The sequence below is a fragment of the Capra hircus genome, chromosome 19, assembly GCF_001704415.2.
Source record: "Capra hircus breed San Clemente chromosome 19, ASM170441v1, whole genome shotgun sequence".
Taxonomy (NCBI): Eukaryota; Metazoa; Chordata; class Mammalia; order Artiodactyla; family Bovidae; genus Capra; species Capra hircus.
Window position 1 is genome coordinate 11,301,562 of NC_030826.1, and position 6,676 is coordinate 11,308,237.

At 48.5% G+C, this 6,676-nt stretch overlaps 1 pseudogene; it reads right to left on the reverse strand.

The window, feature by feature from the left end:
• Positions 2,207 to 6,196, reverse strand: LOC102190258 (annotated as a pseudogene).

The window sequence follows — 6,676 nt, forward strand, 5'->3', positions numbered from 1 at the left end:
CTAAAGTTCTTGGAGGTCTTGGACATCTTTCTCCTTTCAGGGCTTGGGGGAGTTGAGGTGGGGGAGATCCTTCCCCTTGGGAAGGGGACAGAGGTGATGAGTGAATCTCCTGCCAGCTGGCTTTGCCCACAAGTGCTTTTAACCCTTGAGCCTGGGAGCCACCACTGAGTCAGAAGGGCCAGGCAGAGACCCACACACAATCTGGGAAGAGAAGCTAAGGCAACATGATGGTTTTGAAACATGCAACTCAAGAGTGGGGCAGGAGACCCAGAGAGGTTAAGAATGAGGGTGCTCAGGGTGAGGCTAGTCAGCAGCTGAGCACTGCCTCGGGCATCTCTTCCAACTGGGGAAGAGGTTTGCACTGCCTGGGAGTCTGGGTGGGCCAGGCAGCCACTTTCTTGGCCTGGCATTTAGGAACAGGCTATGGAAAGCAAAATCCTGACAGTACCACCAATGACAAGTAAGAGGCAAAGGGGCAGAGGGGCCCTCTCCCAGTTTAGCCAGTCCTCCCTTCTATATTCTCTTCTCCCCGTTCTTCCTTAGATAATCAATCTACTTTCTTCAGGTCATCAATTTTGAAACCTACCCATTGCCCAAACCAACCCACAAAGAGCTGAGGCCAGTAACTGACCATCTCCAGCTCCAGCGTGGGGTTGAGCAGTTTAGAAAAGCACTCAGCACAGATTCATTACCAGGCATGTTAAAATGAATGTCACTATCACTTAGGTGCTAGGCAGCTAGGCGTTATTTACTTATATGACTGTGTCAGGTCTGAGTTGCCATAGGTAGGGTCTTTGTTGCATCATGCAGGATCTTTCCTTATGGTGCACCGGCTCTCCAGTGGTGGTCCATGGGCTCAGTGACTGCAGAGCACAGGCTTAGTTGCTCCACAGCATGTGGGATCTTAGTGCCCCGACCAGGGATAGAACCCGCATCCCCTGCATTGCAAGGCAGATTCTTAACCACTGGATCACCAGGGACATTCCAGCAAGGTGTTCTTATACATTACCTTTTTAACCCACAGTTACCCTGTTAGGTAAGATTATTATCTCTATTTCAAAGAAATTGAGGTTCAAACAGGTTAAGGTCTACCTGACTCTAGAACATTTGCCCTTGTCCCCCCATACATCAGTGGTTCTCAAAATGTGGTCCCTGGACCAGTGGCCTTGGCATCACCTGGGAATTTACCAGACATGAGAATGCTGGGGCTCTATCCAGAATCTGATATTCTTTGGGAAGAGCCCAGCCATCACCCTCTAGGTGATTCTGATGCAAGTTTGGAAACAACGCCCTGCAGTATCCTACCCCCTTCAAAGATTCGGGCAAGCCGAAGTTCTTTTGTAATAGGACGTCCAGACTGACAGATGAATGAAATAGCCTCTCTCCAGAGTTTAGTAAAGACTTTCATCTAGTTCTCATGAAATCTTTGAGGACAAATGAAAAGACCAGTGAGAAAGGAGGCTGGTAAAACACGACAGTGTGTCTTCAATCCAGAGGCACAAGTAAGACCAACAGCAGTTGGACAGTCAAAGAGTGCTGATTAACAGGTCAGTACAAATCTGGCAGGAAGTCTCCACCGAGGAGCCACAGGAGTCCACCCAGCTTGACTTTTTACTCAATGATATGGAAAATGACATAGCATCAGCTTGGTTTTTGTCACAAACTGGAGGAGATGGTAAATACATCAGATAACAGAATGAGGACCAAACATGATTTTGACCAATCAGAAGGAGACATAGATATGAAATCCAGCACACGATTGCCATGTATGGTTGTGTAGGCTGTTGACTACCCAAGTGAATTCTTTGAGTTGAGAAACTAAATGAGGGCTGAAATTCAGGCAGCGCTTCACTTAATTCCACTCAAAAGGAGAGGAACCTTTAAAAGATTCAAATCAAAGGTATTTTATGAATTTGCAACATGCTGGCTCACCTTTTTCTACTGGAGTAAAAAAATATACATAACATAAATTTGTCATTTTTTAAAAATTACAACAGCTGGAAGTGTCTATTAAACTCTTTTTAATGTAGCACCATTCACAGTGGGGCAAGATTCTTGATTTCAGGCAGGGCAGAGTTTTGCGTGTGGGTTTCATGGAATATGTAGAAATTACCTGGATAAGCAGTGGCTGCTGAGTCAAGGATCAGAAAACTAGGGGCAGGTGAGATCTTGTTCTTGCATCAGCTCGCTCCCAGGGCACCAGCCATCACTTGAAGCAGGCATCCTTGGGAGAGCTGGCTATGAGTTGGCAGACATCCGACATCTCATCCACATACAACTGGCAGATGAAGAGCTAGCTGGTCCTTCTCCTTCATGGATTTCCCCTTGTCAGAAACCTAGGGCACATATTCGTGGGGAGGCTGCAGAGCATCTGTGAGCTGGGCTTTGGTGTATAATAGCTGCCTGCCACCATCCCCTGTTGCACACTCCATCATGGAGTCCGGGGACACCTTGGGAGCTTAGATCTGCAGGCAGCACGGCTTCAGATTTTTCTCCACGTCATCCATTTCCTCCACGCAGACAATGATCAGGAAGACTGAGTTCTCCAGCTGGTCTAACCAGCAGGCCTCCACCTTGCTAAGCCACACTCCTGCTCACCATGGTGACACGTGAACTCCCGCACGCTGCTGATGTTTTGTTCCTGAGCGTTTCTGTAGGGCACCAAAAGAATACTGAGGATTTTCTGGACCATCAGTTGCTATGGGAGGAGCTCTCGGTTGCTATGGGAGGAGCTCTCGGTTGCTATGGGAAGGTACCAGCAGCCAGAGCACAGCTCACACCGTAGAGCTCACATTGATGCACAGGGCAGCAGGGGGTCAGACTCTGGAGGCGCCTGCGGCCACAGCTCACTGGCCTTGCAGGGGGCTGCCCCCTCAGGGAGTTTTCCCAGTGGGAAAATATTTTTTCCATTCTGTTTGCTGTTCTTTCACTCTCTTGATAATGTTTTTTGAGGTACAGAGATACTTAATTTTGTGAAGCTTATCTATTTTTCTTTCCTGTCACTTGTGCTTTCAGTATCACGTTTAAGAAACCATTGCTAAGCCTAGAGTCATGGATATTTTCCTGTATAATTTCTTCTAGGATATAGTTTTAGCTTTTAAACTTAGGTCTTTCATCCGTTTTTGAGTTTGTATATGATGTAAAGTAAGAGTCTAAGTCCATCCTTTGCATGTGAATATCCACTTTTCCTAGCACCATTTTTTTGAAAAAACTGTCTTTTCCCCATTGAATGGCTTTAGCTCCTTCATGGAAAATCAACTGACCATAAATTTGAGGGTCTGTTTCTTGGCTCTCAGTCTATTTCTTTAGTCTATATGTCTCTATGTCAATACCACACTGTTTTGATTACTGTAAGTTTGTATTATAATTTGAAATTGGGAAACCTGAAACTTTGCTCTTCTTTAAAAAATTTTTTGGGGGAGGATACTATTTAGAGTTGCTTGACATTCTACATGAATTTTAGGATGAGTTTCTCCGTTTCTGAAAAAACTACAATTGACCCATCACTTTTGATATTAAAAGAAAAAAAATCAGTGCCACCTGTCCATAGTGGAGAGTGGAGAAGGGATCTGGCATAGAAGCAGCTTGAGCCAATATTGCTCCGTGGCAGCCAAAGAATGAGTGACATTTTTGTTGTTGTTTAGTCGCTCAGTTGTGTCTGACTCTTTGTGATCCCATGGACTCTAGCCCACGAGGTTCCTCTGTCCATGGGATTTTCCAGGCAAGGATACTGGAGTGAGTTGCCATTTCCTTTTCCAGGGGATCTACCCTACTCAGGGATCGAAACTGTGTCTCCTCCATCGCAGGCAGATTCTTTACCACTGAGTCAGCAAGGAAGCCCCAAGTAACTCTGGACTCTGTTTAAACCAGTGCAAGAGGAGAGAGGGCCCTGAGGCCTGTGCTCCACCCACTCAGGCCCACATTTTTCTAGAGGACTCTTGAGACCACAGATACTGTCTCTAGGGACAGGATAATATATACCGTGAACAGTCCTCAGTTGAGGAAACTTGGGAGATGACCAGGTAGAGTCAGAGGAAGGGGTTGTGTGTGTGTGTGTGTGTGTGTTCAGTCACTCAGTCATGTGCGACTCTTTGTGACTGTATGGACTGTAGCCCACCAGGCTCCTCTGACCCTGGGATTTCCTAGGCAAGAATACTGGAGTGGGTTGCCATTTCCTCCTCCAGGGGATCTTCCTGACCCAGGGATCAAACCTGCGTTTCTTACATCTATCTCCTGCATAGACAGGCAGATTCTTTATCACTAGCGCACCTGGGAAGGGGTATGGTAGCTTTCAAATATTTGGATGGCCCACCCTACCCAAACTTTCTCTCTCTTCTTCTGCCTATAAAACAATAGCTTCCCCTACAGATGAATGAAGACAAACAAATGATCTGGAGCTAGTCAAGGCTATCCTGTTTCTAACCATTGGTGAAGTTTTTAACTGTTAGATCAGTTCACATCTGTAACAAGCTGCTACCTTGGGAGGTGGTGAGCTCCGCATCATGGACAGTGTCCAAACAGGGCCCAGGTGATGGATGACTGATTCAGTATGGCAACAGGAGTCAACGACCCCAGAGACAGTTTCAGTCATGGAGCAGGGTTTATAAAAGATCCTGTCTGAGAGTGTGGCCCCCTTCTCCTCCCAGAGCCTCTTCTCTGTGACAGGTGTTGCAAGAAATGCTGGGAATGACATGGCTGCCAAGAGGAATCTACTTCAAGTGATGTTTCAATGTCTCTCGAGAAGGAGGCAGAGTAACAAACAAAAAGAAAAAAGAAGAAAAAGAAGTAAATGAAGGAGGCACAGTGAAGAATGTCCCTGGTGGTCCCGTGGCTAAGACTCTGCACTCCCACTGCCGGGGCCTGTGTTCCATCCCTGGTCAGGAAACAACTAAATCCCACATGTGGCGCCACTAAAGATCCCACACGCTGCAACTAAGATCCTGTGTGCTGTACCTGAGACTTGATGCAGCTAAATAAATAAACAAATATTTTTTAAAAGGGAAGGCAAAGTGACGTTCTGGGAAGGGCAGACAGACATAGGTCCCAGCTGGGGCTCTAGTTATACGGTGCTGGCAAGTTACTTTATCTCTCTAAGACCCAGTTTCCTAATCTGTGCAATGGGAGAATAACACTGACTATAACTGACCGTACGCATACTGTCTGCCCCCAGACAGTTCTGGGGCACCAACCCCCACAGCCTCATCCTCTTGCTTGCAGATCTGGCCAATTATGATTGCCTTCCCCTTGTCCACTAAGCAGATATGGAACCCTCAAAGGAACCGGTCAGAGTCTCCGCAAGTGATCTGCTCGCCACACAGAGAGCCAGGCCTCTCTCTTCCCCTGGGATGGAGTGATGTAAAGGCCACCTGAACCTCGAGTGCTTTGGGCGTCTCTCCTGTTTCATGGGGAGAATACGCCTGAGAGTGGAGCCAGTATAGAAGAGAGTCAACTTAAGACCCGGAGCTAATGAGAGACGTCCTGGGCTCATCTGACTCCCTGGATCCAGCTATGCCTGAAGTCCACGCCTGCTTTTACCAATTATGTAAGTAATAAATTCCAGGTTTGGCTTGAGCTAATTTGAGTTGGGCTTCTGTCAGCAGGAATCCAAAGAGCTTTCTGCAGAGCAGTTGTGTGGATTCGGAGAAATATTGCCAAGTACCTGGCACTTAGGCAGGCATTTTGGGAGAGCCCAGCAAGCTGTAACCATAATGGATAACGGTGGAGAATGGGAATGGTGTGTTTGAGACAAGTGAGTATGTGATTCCCACGGTGCCAATCAGCATTTCCTTGGCTTGTTCTGAGGGGCACAGGGGGCAATTTCCTCTCCCCTTGGGCCACAAAACTGGATTTCTATAACCACAGTCGCCCACAGCCAAGCTCCCTGTCCCACAAAGAGGCCCATCTGCGGTGGGAGAAAATGACACCAACCCAGCCCAAAGAGAAGAAATGACAGAGGAGGCCAAGAGCGTGAGAGCCGGGGACAGCCGTGCGCCCGGCCACCCGTGTTCTGAAAGTGGGCTGCCCCCTCGCCTGTTCTCCAGGTACCACGTGAGCCAACAAACTGCTCTTTTGCTTCAGCTTCAGCTGGATTTCCGTCCCTTGCCAGCAAAGGATTCCTGACTGACACGCCCAGAGGCCGGCTGAGGTGAGGCCGTAAAAGAACCAGTGGGTTGGCTCTGCGGCTGGGACCGTCCATGCCTGGCTCCCGCATGGGAAAGGCTGGCTTCCTTGCCTGTCAGGCAGCTCTCACATCTGGTGTCTCCCCGGAGGGGGACAGATAAGGCCGATGGAGGGTACTGATGTCACGGTCAAATGCCCTTTCCAACCGCCACCTCTCAAATCCTCTGAGTAAACTGTGCCCATAAGCCATGTGCTATCCGGTAAGTGGGCCAGTCTCAATGACTGCATGGCCTCCTGCCAGTTTGGAGGGTGGGCTGGGTTCTCCTGCACCACTGGAGGGTGAGGGTGAGAGCTTGAGTACTCTGGGCTGAGCCCCCATGGCAGGTTTGACAGGTGGAGAAGTGTGCAGGGCCTTGGTAATACTCAGGGTGCCCCCACTCCCCAGCCCCCACCACATTCTGCCCTGGGGGCCCAGCACAGCGCCCTCCGTCTCTTTATCTGGGTGTCACTCGACAAACACTGAGCAGATGCTGTGTGCCCGGTGTTGTGCTAGGAA